Raw genomic sequence first — 18,191 nt, forward strand, 5'->3', positions numbered from 1 at the left:
TCGCTGAGGTTGACCCTCTCCCACAGCAGCAAGGACCCCAGCCCACGTCAGCCCGGGGAGTCTTCGGAGCTACCTGCCGCTGCCACGGAGGCGCCACTGCTGAGCTGGAACTGTCACTACCATCCTTGTACAGTGGGCAAGGAAGCTGGAGCTCAGCTGTCGGCCGTCCTGGGGACAGACGGCCGCAGCCTCAGGTCCAGCCTGGGCCTGCTGCCTCCGAGTGTCCAGCTCCCCACAGGCGAAGGCTGTCTTCATCACCCGAAGCAGCGCTGGGCCACACCCTGGACCTCACTGGAGGACTCAGTACCACTGGGGGTATCCTGGCGCCTCCGCTTTGTTTTCAGATGATGCTCTAAAACACACAGGCAACTTCAGAACGGGACAGAGGAAAGCTGTAGTGAAGCCTGCAGCGCTGGGTGGGGGTGACAGGTGATGTTGGAAGCTCACAGTTCCAATATACACAGACGTGTAAATGACCTCAGGTGCAAATATGCACGTGTCCATGCACACACAGATCACCAGACCTTCTTCACTGAGAGAGTCTTGCAGCAAGGACATCCCAGCAAAAGTGAGCACTCCTAGTACCCAATCACACCTGATCACCATCGCCCACCAAAGGAACCAGGGCCCCTGGAGAAATGATTGACTCCAGGCCTGGGGCAGGGAAAGAGCAAGATGAGGCTGGAACAGCTCGGCAGGTCAGAAGGTCAGGAATTGCTCAACGGATGATGGGGGCGTGTCAGAAGGACACTGGAAAGATCTCTGCTTCCAGGCACTGAGTTTATACCCCCCCTAAACAAACAACAGGCAGAGCATGTGACACCGTGGTTTGCAAGACCTTGACAGCGGGCAGCAAGAGAGGATGATCCCGAGAGATGCTCAACAAACGTGGAAGCGCAACGATTGCTCCAGCTCACGGCTCCGAGAGCGTGTCCTGGCCACGGTGTGGGTAGGGGGCACCCAGGCAGAGTCCAGTGGACTCCCTGACCTGAGGAGACAGAGCAGAGAGTCTGCAGGGATTATGCTGGCTGGGATTACCCTCGGCAGGGCAGCAGAGAGGGGAGAGCCGCACAGAGAGAATTGCAGAGATACGCACGGGGTCCCCGTGAAAGCTGATCAGAGCATGACGGGGAGGACACAGTCACAGTCAGGCCAGGGAAAGAACCGTCCGAGAGGATGAAAGACAACAGTGACCAATGCACACACAGGACCACCCAGAATGCCTGTCCCAGCCAGGCTGGAAAAGCTCATTTTTTTTTTTTTTTTTTTACCATCATGTTAATACTGAGAAGAGGTCCACCTCAGTAATGGGGAATGACTAGCTCTGGACCCAGCACTGTTCTAATTCCCACCTAACAAGACTTCAAAGCAAGTCCTGAAAGAATCAAATTGCTTCAAGAAGCTTAACTGCATCCCAGAAAAAAGGCTCAAGAATGGTTTTAGGAATACAAAATATCCAACATCAAACCAGGTAAAATTCGCAATACTTGGCATACTTCTAACCGAAACTCACCAGGCATACAAAGAAATGGGGAAATGTGACCCAGATGAAAAGACAAGCAGACAAAACTCACCCCAAAATGACGCAGAACTAGCGAGGGAAGGGCATGAAAGCAGTTATCATAACTGCGGTCCACATGTTCAAGAAGTTAATTACATATGTTAAAGGAAGACGAAAGACAAAAACTTCTAAAACTGGATGTCTACTGATGAAAACTACAATGCATGGGAGGACAAATAAACCTAATAAGATTAAAGGTAGAAGGAAAGATTAGTGAACTTGGAGACACAGCAATAGAAACCGTGCAAAATAAGACACACAGAGAAAAAATAATTTTAGAAAAAGGAACAAGCATTAGGGTTATGGGGCAGCTTCGAGTAGCTCAATATACATGTGACTTGAGTCCCTGAAAGAGGACAAGATGAAGCAGAGTAAAGAGAAAGAAAAAATACTCCAAATTTTGGTGGCGACTATAATCCCCCAGATCCAAGAAGGTCCATGAAACCCAAGCACAAGACAGATTAATAAAACCCACCAAAGCACTTCATAACCAATGTTCCCAAAACCAGTAATAAAGAGAAAATCTTAAAAGCAAGCAAAAAAAAAAAAAAGACATGTTTCACACAAAGGACCAGAAAGAAATATAACAGTAAATTCTTCATCACAAATGACTCAAGCAAGCAACTTCTCATCAGAAATGATGAAGGAAGAAAGAAAAAAACAATCTTCAACATCCTGAAAGAAAAATTGCCAAACCAGAATTTTACACCCATTTAATATGCCGTTGGCACAAAGATTTCTGCTCTCGTCTCTTCCATTCCTCTATGAAAAGGCCAGCCACAGCTTGGGAGAAGATATTTGCAAATCATATATCAGACAAAAGACATGTACCCCAAATATCTTAATACGAATAACTGTCAAAACTTAAGAAAATGAACAACCTAATATATTTAAAAGGCCAAACATTTCGACAACAAAGACGTCACCAAGGAAGCTACACATACGGCAAGCGAGCGTGTGAAAATGTGAAAATGTACTCAGCACCACCCAGTCACTGGGGAAATGCAAACGAAAACCTACAATGAGATACCACACACACGCTAAAACAGCTAAAACTGAAAATGTCGTCCTCACCGAGTGCTGAGGATGATATGGAGACACTGGGACTGATGGAAACTGGGAACTACGGGAAACGGTCCGGTAGTTTTCTCAAATGTTACACTCACGCCTACTGTCACTGTCACTGAATGACAGTGGGTCCTGTCACTCCACTCTTAGGTATTTATTTGCCAAAAATGTAATGCCAGCCTATGTCCTTCAAAGACTTGTGCATAGCTGTGTATAGCAGCTTTGTTTTGTAGCGTTCAATTATACTTCAACCACGCCACTGGTTTTTAAAAAGAATGAAAAATCAATTTGGAGGGGCTCCCACAGGTCAAATCTGTGACAAAATGAGCATCAAAATAAGTTGTGATAGTGACATATGATAGTCCTTTGAATAACATTGGAATCTTACTGATATGGATAGATAATGAATGCATAGAGAGTTCTTTTCTTACAGAAGGATGCCAAATAATAAATGTAGAAAAATTATAAAATTAGAAAATCATCATTTATCAACCTACATAGCAATAAGTAACTCAAGCAATAAATATCAAAAGATGCTAAAACTAATGGGTGAGAAAGGGATGAGAAATGGCAGTTCATGTACTCTCATGGTATCTCCACACAGAATACTTACAAATTGAAAAAAAAAGTAATCATATAGGAGAGAAATCTGGTAGACGCTGCCTTGAGCAAGTACTTGCAACAGATTATATTTTCCAAGATGCCCCCATCAACATGTCTTGCGACATGTGCTCTTCTTACAATGACCTTGACACCCCTCCCATTGAGTGGCAAGCTGTAACCTCTCCCTTTGAACATGGGTTGGTGTATATCAGGACCTCGACCAGTAGGGTATGGTGCAAGTAACACCTGAGGTCAGGTCATACATGTGTCTGGCACTTCCACATGTTTTCTTAGGACATGAGGATGTGCATGTTTTCTTATGTGCACTCCAGGGAAGCCAGTCACCAAGGAAGGAGTCCAACACCCCTGAGCCTGTTTTCCCACATGGTATGGGAAAGCCCAAACCGACCCACACTGGAGAGGTCCCAAGACTACAGAAGACAGAAAGAACAACATCTGACCGCTGGTTCCGTCACTATCTCACTGCAGCCACATGTGACAGCCCTACTCTCAACTTCCAGCCATTCCTGAATTCTTGGTACACAGAAACCATTAAGATGATAAAATGGCTGTTTTGTGCTGCTAAGTGTTGAAGTGGTTTGTTACACAGCAATAGCTAACTGGACAGTGATGAAAGTTAACGTCACGTATAACAGAGAAATGAACCTCCCGTGACACCTGATGGCTGCAATGGCAACTACAGAACATCTCCTATGGGATATTCTGGCCAAAGAACACATAACCTGGGCTGTAACCAGGGACCAGGGCCAAAGAACACATAACCTGGAGCGTAATCAGAAAATCCCAAATTAATGGATATTGTATAAAATTAACAGCCTGTAATCTTCAAAAATATAAGGGCATGAAAGTCTAGAAGTGTTCCAGAAATGTACTGAAGAGGATGAGAAATTACGATGCGTGATTCTGGATTGGATCCTTTGGCTATAGAGAATATCAAGGGGAAAATCTGTGAAACTTCAATAGGATCTCTCTCCAGGGGAAGGGTGCTATCTTTGCAATTTGTTTTGTTGTTGTAAGATTGAAATTGTTTCAAAATAAAAAGTGAAAGAAAATGGGCCAGGCGCGGTGGCTCAGGCCTGTAATCCTAGCACTCTGGGAGGCCGAGGCGGGCAGATTGCTCGAGGTCAGGAGTTCGAAACCAACCTGAGCAAGAGCGAGACCCCGTCTCTACTATAAATAGAAAGAAATTAATTGGCCAACTAATATATATAGAAAAAATTAGCTGGGCATGGTGGCACATGCCTGTAGTCCCAGCTACTTGGGAGGCTGAGGCAGCAGGATCACTTGAGCCCAGGAGTTGGAGGTTGCTGTGAGCTAGGCTGACACTACGGCACTCATTCTAGCCTGGGCAACAAAGCAAAACTCTGTCTCAAAAAAAAAAAAAAAAAGAAATTACATGGCCTTACGTCATGCCTTGAATGTGTGCCCTCCAAAATTCAGGCGTTGCTCGTGTGGCAGTACTAGGGGATGGGCCCCTAAGAGGTGATTAGGCCATGAGGGCTGTTCCCTCACAAAGGGGATGAAGGCCCTCATAAAAGAGGCTTCCTGCGACATCTGTCACTTGCCCTTCCACTCTCTGTCACGTGAGGACACAGTGTCCTTCTCCTCCAGAGGATGCAGCCCTCACCAGACACACCTGCAAGATCAGTGCCTTGATCTTGGACTGCCCAGCCTCTGGAACTGTGAGAAATACAGAAATGGAGACATTCTGGTTTCTTATAAATTACCTAGTGTCAGAGATTCTGTTATAGCAGCACAAAGGAACTAAGACAGAAATTGGTCCCGAGGGTGGCCATGTGTTGCCGTAACAAATACTTAGAAATGTGGAAGCAGCTTTGGAACCGGGTAATGGGTAGTGGCTGGAACAGTTTTGAGGTGATAGGTGAAGAAAGCCTGTATTTCCACTAATGAAGCATTAGGGGCAATTTAGATGAGGGCTCAGAAGAACAGGAGTGCTGTAGGGAAAGTCAGATTATTCTTAGAGATTACTCAACTGGCCATAAACAGAACAATGGGAGAAACAGGGATGGGAAAGGCCATTCTGATGAGGTCCTAGGTAGAAAGGAAGAATACCTCATCGGAAACTGGAGAAAAGCACATTCCCATTATAAAGTGGCAAAGAACCTGCTGAGTCATGTTCAATTTTTAGGACTTTGTGGAAGGCAGAACTTAGTCATAAACTAGGATATTTGATGGAAGAAATCCCTAAGCAGAAAACCATGCCCGGTGCCGCATGGCTTCTCTTAACTGGTTATAGTAAAATGTGAGAAGAGAGAAGTGATTTAAAGATAGAATGTGTGAGTAAAAGGAAAGCAGAATGCAAACACTTGGAGCTTCTCAGCCTTGCCACATAAAGTATAGGAAAGTGTGTTTAGGAGAGAAATCCAAGGGTGTGGCCCAGTGACCCTCTTGATGAGATTAATGTAGTCAAGAGGAAGACCCTGAAGGCACTTCAGAGACCTTCGAGGTTGCTATGCCCAACACAGGCGCAGAGTACGAGGGCTTTCAGGGCATAAAAATTTTCCATGAAGGAACCCAGGGCATTTGGGGTTCAATTCCCAGGGCTGCCCCGAGGGCTATCTCATCTGCTTCTTGCCTTCCAGCACTGCGGTCCTCGGCTTGCCCAGCAGTGTGGCCCAGACAGAGCTGGAGCCACTGCAAACCTTGATGGTGTCCCCATGGTGCTAGTTCTGCAGGTGTGCAGAGTGCAAGAGCTACGGGGGCATGGCTTCCCCCACCTAGGTTTCAAGAATCACCTTGGGGTCCAGGCAGAGACTCAACACAGGGAAGAGCTGCCACTTAGAGTTCCCATAGGACAATGCTTAGCCTAGCTGTGAAGCCAGGGCTGTTGCAGAGAGCCCTCCCTAGAGCAATGCTTAGTGGAGCCACGGGGACAAGGGCTGCCCCCAAGATCCCAGACCTACAGAGTCAGCCGTGTGCAGTCTCAGCCCAGGAGAGCTGCAGGCACCCGACCCTAACCTGTGAGACCCGCTGTGGGGGCTGCATCCAGCAAAGCCGCGGGGCTGGGGCTGCCTGAGTCCTTGAGGGCCCAACCCCTGCCCCAGCATGTCCAGGTAGTGCATGGAGTCGGAGAAGATTATTCTCCACCTCAAGGTTTAATGTTGTTTGCCTGGTTGGATTTTAGACTCACGTGAGACCTCTTACCCTGTTCTTCTTGCCTATTTCTTCCTTTTGGAATGGAAATGTGTATCCTCTGCCTGCCCCGCCAGAGTATTTTGGAAGCACATAAGTTATTTGATTTCACAGGTTCACACCTGGAGAACCATTCGCCTAGAGGGACATCAAGATGGGACTCTCAGTCTTGAGACTTTAAAGTTGGTGCCGGAATGGGTTAAGACCTATGGGGATAGAGTGGACATATTTTTTTTGTGTGTGTGATAACATGAATTTTGAGGGGCCAGGGTAAGAATGCTATGATTCGAAGGTGTTCCCTCCAAGATTCAGGTGTGGCCCATGTGACAATGTTGAGAGGCAGGGCCTTTAAGAGGTGATTAGGCCAGGAGGACTCCTCCCTCGTGAATGGGGCTAAGGCCATTATAAAACAGGCCTCACATGGTGTTCAGGAACCTTCCTTCCACTCTCTTCTGTGAGAGGACACAGCCTTCCTCCCCTCCTAAGGGTGTAGCCTCCCAGACAACTAAACCTGATGGTGCCTGGATCTTGGGCTTTCCAGCCTCTAGAACTGTAAAAAATAAATGTTTGCAGTTTGTAAGTTACCCAGGTTCAGGTATTCTGTTTAGCAGCACAGATGGGCTCAGACACCATTCTCTGCTCAATTCTGATGGAAGGGCTTGTATGTGTGCTCACAGCTCAGAAAGGAAGGTCATTTCTGCCTCTCTCGGGCTTCCTTCTCCCAGCCCTGAGCACTCCTCAGCCGATGAGGCTCCATGAGACTCTGGGGCCAGAGAATCACTCCAGCTCCATTAGGAAGCTGACCAGGCCACAGAGGTCACAGGTGGGCAATCAGGGAAGGAGCCATTGTGGGGGGAAGGAGCCCCCTGAGGTCATCATTTTGCATATGGTTGTTAATAATGCAACATTGAGTCTATTAAACAGAGTAAAAGGTAACTTTGGCCTGTGGGAAAGGACGATTATGCAAATTCAGGCAGAGGCAAGCTTTTTAAAATGCACATATTTAACTAAAGCATCCAGAGTTCTGGTCATTAGTTTCTTTTAAAAATGTTCCCAAGAAAGCATTGTTTCCACCAATTGTCATTGAACAGAGAACGAAGGGTTTAGATGCCAATGCACCAGGGCGCTGGCTCCAGATTGTTGCTTTATTCACTATGGGGCTTTGGGGATGCTACCGAAATCCCTGAGACCCAGTGTTCTCGCTGGTGAAAAATATTTTTCAGACCTAATTAATATTCTTTTCAAATTCGAGCTAGGGTAGAGTCTTCAGCGTGGAGCTGTCCAGACCTGTGGTGCTGAAGCTCTGGCATGAATGTGCCCTGTCTGAAACTTGTCTCCAGTACCCACCTGCACCATCCTATCTGTGGGTGGCAGGATGTCTACTCTGCAGCCATGGAAACAGCTCTCGGAAAAGCAATTAGTACACAGGTGTGCACTTTAGATCCGAGATATTTTGAATTTATTTATAACTATAAAAGCAATTAGTCTACATAATGAACTAATCACTTACTGGAATTTGGGGTTCTTTTGGATTTCCATGTAATGCACAGGTATCCAGCAAAATTTAGTATTCTAAATGCCAATAATTAAATCAACTCCAATTTCGCTTCAATTAGATTGAACACAACTATCATAGTAGACCTAGAAATTGCCATTAGTGCATGAGTGTAAGTCTATGGTGTGTTTCTTCCTCCTACCTGCTGGTTTACTTTTTTTTTTTTTCTCTATCAGAAACTGCTGAACCTGCTGGTTTAGAATGAAGTTAAGTAAGAATAAGAGTATTTTTGAGAACATTGCATGGGGGACTATCCCCACTTTACAAGACAAGGGACATTTTAGAAAGGTAAAGCTAACTTTAGAAATGATTTGAGTGGATCTTATGAACCAGAAAATGGGTACTGTATTGCCTCATTTAATTCATATGACAGCCCAAATATGTGTATTATACATTTACAGATAAATAAATCTGGTCACAGAGAAAAAAAGTGAAAGCTAATAAATGTTAGTGACTGGCCATCAAAGTGTATATGTTATTCTTTAACCTCTGTGACAATCCTAGAAGGAAACAATATCTCCCAATTTCAGATGAGAAGCCAGAAGGTCAGTGGTGTTAAGTAACTCACCCATATTTATCCATAATAAGTGATAGATTCAGGCTTTAGACCCAAGTCTACTGGCTTGAAAGCCTGGATTCTTCCCCAGGTTCTCAGTGAACCCCAGCCCAGCTGTCTTTTCTGTGTGGAACACCCCCAGGTCCACTTAGTGCACTCACACTCTTCCAGGACTCAGCCTCGTAATCTCCTGGCTTCCCTCCCCCTGCACACAGGAAGAAGGTTGTAGCCACTTGTGCCTCTGGGCCTGAAGGTGGGCAAGTGTCATCCTTGCTTGTCATTCCGGCTTCAGACTGCTCTCCCCTCCTCCTCCCCCAGATACACCAGCTCCGAGTTCCCTGTGCCTGGCTACGCCCTGCCACCCTCCCTGCTGAGGTCACCTGCTCCTCCCTGGGCACTCCTCAGAGACCTCAGGTCCTATCTCACTGTCACAGTCCCGTTACACCTGACGTTACTCTTGGTGACTGCAGTATCCACACAGGTGTCTTTCCGGCGTCCTCTTGGGTTCTTGCTTGCAGCCTGCCATCTAAAGCCACCCTCGGTCACCTTTAGACCTCGTAGTGGCAACACCTGCAATGCCTGTTTAGTGATCCTGCTCTCCGAGCACAGTCTACACTCTGGCCTGCTCGTTCCCCCGTCAACCCGCACCTAACCATCCTCAGCCCCACCGGGACCTCCTGCCACCCATACAGCTCCTGTCCGTCTTCATCCACTGTCGTCTTCCCTCCCTCCTCACAGATGATGGCTCATGTCAGTCACTATGTCCAGCCCTTTGCTATTTCCCTGCCTGGAACGCCCTCCTCCAAAGCCCCAATATCCCCATGTCTCACTTCGCTCAGGTCTTCAGCGACGGGTCACTTTGCACAGAAGCCATCCCAGCCACCCTGCCCAAAATTTGCCCCAACACCTCCGAGCCCCCTTCCTTGTCTTATCTTCCTCCCAGAAATATATATCTGCCTCACACTATGCAATATTCCTTTCCTAGACTGCAAACCCCATGAAGACTCCCCCTCCTTCCTCAGTTGCCTCCCAAACGAGCCCTTCCCTCTCATGCCTGTCATAGGGCACCTGACATCGTAACAGCAGAGGCTACGGACAAGGATGGGGACAGTGGAGTCCTCATGCTTTGCTTTTGGAGATTGCGTCCACAGCTCTCATCCATGCACAGGTAGGTCTCGGCATGACATCCAGCCTCTGAGATTGCTCAGCATGTCCCCGAGTGGGTCCCGGAGCTCCAATATCCTGGGCCCAAGTTCATATTCAAATCTCTGCATGTCTCCCAGGATTAACACCAGCACATCCAAAGGAGACAGCGCCAGAGGTCCAGAGAGCCTGCAGAGCAAACAGCTGGAGGTGATGGATGTGTCCCTCGCTCCCCTGCCCAGACGACAGGGAGTGCACGCTCGCTATCGGTGGTGGGATGTTAGCGCAGGTGTCATCATCGGAAAGGCTTCAAACTGAGAGAGTAAGGGCAGAGGGGCAGGAATGGCAAACCAGGACACATTCCGGATCCTCTATTTCTAATCAAGGCACCTGGCCTGGCTGCCCCCACCCCACCACTCCCTTCTTCCTTAGCCTACTCAGTGACCGTTATTGTGGATAAAGAACATGACATAACGGTATTTTAAATAATAACTGAAATTGGCATTGTTTTCACTGCCAAGGCAATTTCAGACTCCCTGTCCCATTTATCTGCCATAATACAGCTGAGAGGCAGGTGTGACCCTTCTTCCCCACTGCACGGATGAGAGCCTCGGGCGCTGACATGCCAAGTGATTTGCTCCAAGTCACCGGTCACAGTGGGGAAGGTGGGGTCAGAACCCCGGGTTTCTGACACTCAACCCAGCGCCCTCTCCCCCGCGGCGTGAGCAGCCCCACAGCCCCACTGGGAACCTTCTGGAAGAAGCCAGCTCTGCCCCCAGCCCCGACCTTCAGAATCACGGGCAGCCCTGCCCGCCGCTGCCGGCCAACCTGCAGCTTCCCGACGCCGGTCCCCTCTTTTCACAAGTCACTCCATGAAGAGGAAAGGTTAGATAAATGCTGTGCTTTGAGTCAACGCAGCCAATCTTCCTCCTCCCCCCGGCTCCGAGCGGCGCCGCCCGCCCCACGAGTGCTCTAAACGCCTTTTACTGCTTCATAATCACCCTGTGTTGTGCTCCGCGCTCACCTTGTTATTTAAACTCCTATAAAAGGTAAAATAAAAAAAAAAAAGTTAATGGTCTAAAACTTGCTTCTTTGAACAACCTACGAGGACATTTTACTCATAAACGTGAGCAAGGAAACAGGATCCATTGCTCTGGGTTATGAGACAAATAAATACCTTCCCAGGCTCCGCAGCCACCTCGCCAAGCCGCCAGGGGCTCGGCCGCCCGGGGCAGCCCCCTGCTCCTCGCCAGCCCTGCGCAGGCTGCTCCTCTGCGGGAAAGGACAACATAATGAGGACAGTGATTAATGTCCGCGGGCCAACCGCCTGCCCTCCAAAGAGGAGGACCCAACGCCTGCTCACTCTCTTAATCAGAAAGCACAGATCGAGCGCCTGCTGCACGCTAGACCCCAGGGGCAGAAATGCAGGAGGAGGAACACGGCCCCCAGCCTCGGAATCCGCCGCAGGGAAGGAGGCCGGTGAGGCTACTGCAGCGGAAGGACGGGGCGTCACGGGGCTCAGAGAAAGACGCTCAGCCCACCCGAGCAGTCACAGAAAGCTCCCTGGAGCAGAGCCAGCTCACCCTGAGCGATGAGCAGTGTCTCCGGGGGAGGGGAAGCCGAGGGTTCCAGACCAAGGGAGGAGCCTGAGCAGAATTGGAGAGAAGCGGGAGAGAGAGCGGCCTGCTGGAGGGGGGGTCCGGGGCCGCAAGGGGGCTCATAAGCAGTGGCTTGGGGGGCCTGGGTGACGGACCGCGCAGCGCTCGGTTACACACAGAGAGCAGGCGCAGGGTGTACCTGACAGCAAGAGAGACGACTCCCATGAAGGTCGCCTGGTCAGGATTCTGTTGCACCCTCCCCACTGCTCTCCCCCAGGTGGGAACAATGGGGGACCCTCCCCCAGGACTGCAGTCAGGGCCAGAGGGGGAGCTCGACCCTGACTGTGCCCTCCCTGCCTGGGCCAGAGGCAGGGAGGGCACAAAGAGCCACCCACCCACGCGAGCCCGGCCGCCCTTCATGCTCCCCAGTGCCACCGGTGCCGTTCGGAGCCAGCCCCTCCCCCCAGGCCGGGCGTGCACCTTGCGCAGAAGACCGCGTGCTCAGCAGACTGGCGGAAGCAGAGACGTGGGGCGGGGAGTGGATGGATGACAAGCTCGCTGAGCACCTGAGAGGTCAGAGCAGGCGCGTCCAGGAAGACGCACATTGGGATGTAACAAAGCTCTGTCGGTTCAATAACGGTGAGCCGGCCCTGCAGGACCCTGTGGGGGATGGTGCAGACCCCACGCTCTAGGGGCTCTCGGCCCGGAGAAGGCAGACCGAGACACGAGTGACCATGACTCCGTGACCAGTGCTCCACACGCCTGCATGTCGCCAGCTCCGGCCATCACCCGCTCGTGAAGAGCGTCTCCCGTTGCCATCCAACCTTCCCTGGCGTCCACGGTGCGATGGCTCATTTCATGGGTCAACCTGGTTGGGCCACGGCACCCCCAGATATCTCCTCAGACATTATTCTGGTTGTTTCTGCGAGGCTATTGTTTTGGATGGGATTAACACGTAAGTCAGTGGACTTCCAGTAAAGCAGATTGTTCTCCGGGCGGGTGGGCCTCGCCCAACCAGGTGACGGTTTTAAGGGAACAAAGCCTGAGCTCCCCAAGTTAGAAGGGACTCTGCCCACCGCTGGCCTGTCCTGCAGATCCTGACCTGGCCTTCCCAGCCTCCATGATAGCAGGAGCCGATTCCTTAACATAAACTCTCTTTGTTGCTTGATAGGCGATAGATATCGTCTCTATATATGCATCTCCTGTTGTTTCTGTTCCTTGGAGACCCCTGAAGAACAGAACTGGGGCTCCTCACAATCTGACCTCTGACCCTGCACACCCCCCCACCCCCCCGGGACATGGCTCTGGACACCTGCGAGTCACTCTTGAACCTCTGAGAGTGTCCTCGGGTCCCACGGGGATCGGCAGGTGCAACTGGACAAAGGGTAGGAGAAGCATTGCCTGTGTCCCCACCGGGGTCCCCTGGGACGGATGCCACAGCCGCGTCACCATGCAGAGGGTCATAGGGTCACCAGGAGAGGGGCGGCGGGGGGCGGGGGGGGGGGGGGCTCACGGGCATTCGGACGCAGCAGGAACCTGCGTCAGAGCCGTGGCTCACTCGACTGTCCCAGAATCTCCACCAGCAGTTAATAAACCGCGATACCGAAACAGAGTGGGGCACCCCTGTTTGTCCAGGCGCCACGCCGGCAAAACCAGCTTTCACCCCGCCGAGGAAGAGCAATTCTAGAATGCCGACTTGACTTTTCACCGTCTCACCTAAAGTGCCCACCTGCAGGGGGGCAGCAAGTAACAGGAGGCGGACGCCCTCAAACACACCCGCCCACACCGCACACCACACGCAGTAGCAAGGGGACACTCGGGCATGGCGCACCCCCAAAACGCAGTCGAGGGGTGGGGCGGGGGCAGTGACGGCTGTGGCACATACTCACGTGTGTAAAGCTGGAGTGACGTTTATGCGACACGACGCTAAGTATTTGCAGGGATTGCTTCCACGGCGAGGACTCTCAGCAAGCCTATCAGAGCGGGTGCTTACCAGGCTGAGAGGCAGAACGGAGGTGGGGACAGAGGCGGAAGGGGAAAGTGCAGGATTAACGACAAAAGAAACGACACCCTGTTACAAAACACAGAATAGGAGTGACCCTTCTGAAAGCAACTAAACACGCCCAGTAAAATGTTCTCAAAATCCCTTTTGAAATGCCTTGCTGAATTGGGCAGGAAATCCCGAATCCCCCGGGACCGAGCGTGTGGGAGCCGGATTCCGGAAAGGGATGAGACCCGGAAGGCGGCTTTGATCCTCCGAACATCTGCTAAATCCCGAAGACGCGGCCTTCTGGCCGACAGCCGTGCAGATCTGGGCTGCAGAGGACAAGGCTAGGGCAGCCCAAAGAGGGGTGCCCCATCCCAGCACCCCACGCGGAGCCGAGAGCTCCCCTAGGTGTATGGAATCCTAGAGGGGCGCGGAGACTTGGAGAAAGACAATGAGGAACCCACGTTGGCTCAGAGCTGTTGCTGAGTGGGAGGAAAACTGAAAAACTCCCCTAATCATTGGAAACCCTAAGCCAGTCCTTATGTGTGGTGTTGCAGCCTGAACTCACACCAACTGCGATTAAAAAGAAAAAAAAAAAAAAAACTACATCAAGTTAGAAATTATTTTAAAGTTGTCCTACACTGAGCTGAAAACGACCCAAGAAATACAGATTCTCTAACTCAGAATGTACCTTCCATACAGGTCTCCAATAATCCCCACATATAAAGTTACAAGAAAAAAAACGAGCTGTGGTCAAAAATCACAAAATAAACAAACAAACAAACAAACAAAAAAAAAACCGGGCGGTAGGCACGACAGCCCGCAGAAACTACCACTGCCACGAAGCCTCAGCCACCGCACCTGTATAAGCTGGAATATGAAATAAACGTGTAGAATATGCCTTAAGAAACAGAAACGTTTAAATATGCTTAAAGTACAAGAGATGACAAGAAATAAAGACACGGATTTGAAAAGCAACTAAGTAGACGTCCGGAAATCAAATTAAAAATTATGACTGGATTAAAACCTGAGCAGACAGGTCACAGCCGATTTTGCGCAGAGCTGCCCTGGGCAGAAGGGCAGGATGTGGCACAAACACACGGAGGTGACAGATGCCCGAGACAGACAGGTTCGGGAGGAGGAGAACAGTGGAGAGGGCGCGTCCGTCGGGATTCCGAAAGCAGGTAACACAGAGGTGGGCAGGGCGCGTATTGATGAGATGTCGGGTGACAACTTTCAGAAACGGAAGAAAGGCACCAACCCTCACACTCCAGCAACCTCACAAAACACAAAGAGAATACATTTTTTTTTAAAGGAAAGAAAAATACACTTAAATGCATAATAAACTACAGAGCAAGCAAGGAAAATATCACACGAAAATGGGACATCAACAGCAGCAAGAAAGAGGACAAATGTCGCCTGCTAAGGAGCCAGAGCCAGACTCCCCGACAGCAGCTCGGGACGCCGCAGAAAGGGGGAGATGATACCTTCCGTGTATCTCGGAGAACAATGACAGAATGATGTGCTCGGGAAAACCACCATGTAATAATGAAGGTAAAATACGGGCATTTCAGGTATAAAAATAACGTAATAAGATAATGTGCTGCCAATTGACCACACCACAAAGCGTCTCCTTCAGACAGAAGGAAAACCAGGCCAATTTCCAAGAAATTGGAAAGCACAATGCACAAAAACCCCGTTTGTTTATTTTTGTTGTTGCTGTGATTGCCACTGGGGTCTTGCTCACCAATTCTTTGCCTACACCATTATCTAGAAGAGTTTTTCCTGCATTTCCCTCTAGAATTCTTATGGTTCCGTGCCTTACACGCAAGTCTTTTATCCATCTTGAATTACATTTTGCGAGCGGTGAGAGACAGGGGTCCTGTTCCATTCTTCCTCCTGTCGCCGTCCAACCTTCCCAGCACCAGTTATAGAACAGGGTTCCCCTTCCCCAGTGCCCACTGTCGTCCGCTTTGTCCAAGATCAGGAGGCTGCAGGTAGGTGGCTCTATACCTGGATTCTGCAGGTGGACAGCACTTACAGAAGGGACGGAAGCAGGACCCAGACGCAGCTGGAGCACGCAGCACCTGCTGCAGGACGTGCCAACAGGTGGGGTTGGGACGCTCGTGGCTCAGGGTCCAGCACTGAGGACCAGGAGCTGAGAGGACGTGGCAAGCACGTGGCTGCCGGGTTTAACGTCTGGGCTCCGGGAATTGCCAGCTGTGTGTCCTGCAACAGTGACACGTTCATTTGGATAATACCGTGTTTCCCCGAAAATAAGACAGGGTCTTATATTTATTTTTCCTCTAGAAGACACCCTAGGGCTTATTTTCAGGGGATCTGTTATTTTTTTTAAGTATGGTACAACCATCTACATTTATTCAAACATAGTTAAGTCGTCTTCTTCTGAATTCTCCAAACCCCGAATTCCATCCTGAGTTTCTCGAGACTCTATCTCCTTTAGAACCACCGGCCCCGATCTCTCGTGTCATATCGAGCGATAGAGCTCTCACGGGGCAGAGGAGAAGGGCTGCTCGTCTTCTTTCCCACTCCGCGACGACACGCACGGGTTGTGCAGATGTGCTGCGTGGCCACGCCCGTCACTAGGTCTTATTTTCGGGGTAGGGCTTCTATTGCGCAAATGCTTAGAAATCCTGCCAGGGCTTATTTTATGGGTAGGTCTTATTTTCGGGGGGAAACACGGCACCATTTTAAAGTTAACTGCACCCCCTGTGCTTCCATTTCCTCCTCCTACTGTGCCTCTTGGTAATAAGTGGGTAGGTGATCCCCCCACCCAGTGCGTTGAGAGGCGTCAACGAGGCGTGCACTCCCGGTGCCTGGGACGCGGCAGGGTCCCGCGAACGCTTGCTATTTCCGGAGACGGCGGTGCTGGGCAGATGCGCAGGAAGGGGCTGAGCAGAGCCCTGGTGAGTCATTACAAGGCAACTGGATGTTATCCTGCAAGTGCTAAGGCCCCCTTTAGGATTCTGGGTAGGTCACACCTGTGTTCGAGAGCCGTCACTCTGGCCGGGATGGGCGGGGTGGGGCGGGTTTGGAGACCCACTGTAAGAGGGCCGGCAGCCACCCAGACAGACGGGGACAGACTGATGACGCAGGTAAGAAAGCAGCTGCACAGGTGGCCGTGCGGATGGAGCACCAGGTCAGGGACTCGCTGGTTTCCAACCGGGGAAATTCCTGCAACTGCTGCCATCCCTCTGGGTGGGGGGATTATCTACCCACTTATTACCAAGAGGAACAGTCAGAGGAGGAAATGGAAAAGTTTCCTCTTGTCTGTCTGCCCGGGGTTCAGCTGTATCCCCCCAAGAGACATGTTGAAGGCGTAAGCACCCGTACCCCACGATGCGAGCTGACTTGGAAATAGGGTCACGGCAGACGTGATTGGTTAGGAGGCCATTCGGGACGAGGGCATGCTCTTCATCCACGCTGACTGGTCCCCTTAGGAGACCAGGAGAATGGCACACGGGGTGGGATGGCCCTGGGACAGGGACACCGGAGACTCACGTGGTGCGTCTACAAGCCGAGGAGGCCAGCAAATGTCAGAAGCTGGAAGAGGCAAGAAAGGACCCTCCCCGAGGACCTCAGAGAGAGTGTGGCTCTGCAGACACCGTGGCTTTGGAATTCTCATCTCCAGAGAATAAATTCCTGTTGTTTGCAGCCAGTCGGGGTGTGGCACTGCCTCTGGCAGCCCCGGGACACTGACAGGCCACCCCGGCCCCACCTCTCAGAAGGGACGACCTCTCCATAGAATTCAGGCCACACTCCAAGTGCAGCCTTTTCCAAAACAAGTTTTAACCCCACCAGACGGTGAGCCAGGTAGACAAGCCTGAGGTCCGGCACATCCCTGGAGCCCTAGAGCGCGGCGCAGGGCTGAGCGGGAAGGGGTGAAGCCGTCCGGAGCGGTCTGGCCCGGCGGCTGCAGTACGCGGGGCCCATCGGTGCTGCCGGCGGTCCCTGGAGCCTCTCTGTGCCCCTCCTGGTCCCTCCCGCAGCCCTCCTTTCTCCAGCCTAATGTTCTGTCCCTCCACCTTAAATGGATGGGGCCCCCGGGCGTCACTCCGGAATTTACCAGGCACTTGGGTGATTCAAAATGAGAAACTCATTAGCCAGGCTCCCCTGCTTGCCATGTTGACAGATTTTTCCATGCTTCTCTTGCAAATTGAGGGCCGCATTTTCCAGCATTACCGACTGAGGACATATTGTGCTCAAACCTTGCTCTGCTACCCCCGCCACCTAGAGGATATTCCCGCTCATCGCTGATGCCTGGCTGGGGGGCCATCTCCGCAAGACGCTCCATTTCATTCATTTTGTAATGCAAACCTCTCCAGTCAACTGTTTCTGCTCCTGTTTAAACAGTTTGCTCATCTCCTCTGTTCCTATCACACCGATCAGAGGCTGCTGCAGCTCCCCGTTTCTGCTTAGTTTTGAAATGCAGTTCATGTCAAAATCTGTGTGCACATAAATGAATCGGTGTTGCTGCAATATGGTGCTGTGGGTTCTGGCGTAATTTAGCAACATCTGGAAACGGCTCCCTGAGATTTCCGTGCCCAGATCCCACAGATGCAGGATTTTGCAGTCGCTGGGAGGAGGGACAGGCCACGTAGCTGTTCACACTCCCTTCTTCCGCCTCACTGTCCCTTCCTCGGCCACCCGCGGGGCACAGGGGAGCCACCAGGGGTGCCTCTGACTCATTCCCCGTGGCAGTGTTCCCTGGAGGAATCTCACTGGCCAGCTGGTCGGACCTTCCTGCCCAAACAAGCACCTTCCCGCGCCCACTCGCAGGGCGCTGCCTGCCGCCCTGTGAACGGGAGTCCCCCGCCCTCTGCAGAGGGCTCCTTTCGGGGAGCTGAGGGGGCCGTTTCCGGATGTTGCTGAATTGCACTGTCACCCACACACTGTGTTGCAGCAACCTGGACTCATTCATGTGC

This window comes from Microcebus murinus, chromosome 10, assembly GCF_040939455.1.
Source record: "Microcebus murinus isolate Inina chromosome 10, M.murinus_Inina_mat1.0, whole genome shotgun sequence".
NCBI classification, from domain to species: Eukaryota; Metazoa; Chordata; class Mammalia; order Primates; family Cheirogaleidae; genus Microcebus; species Microcebus murinus.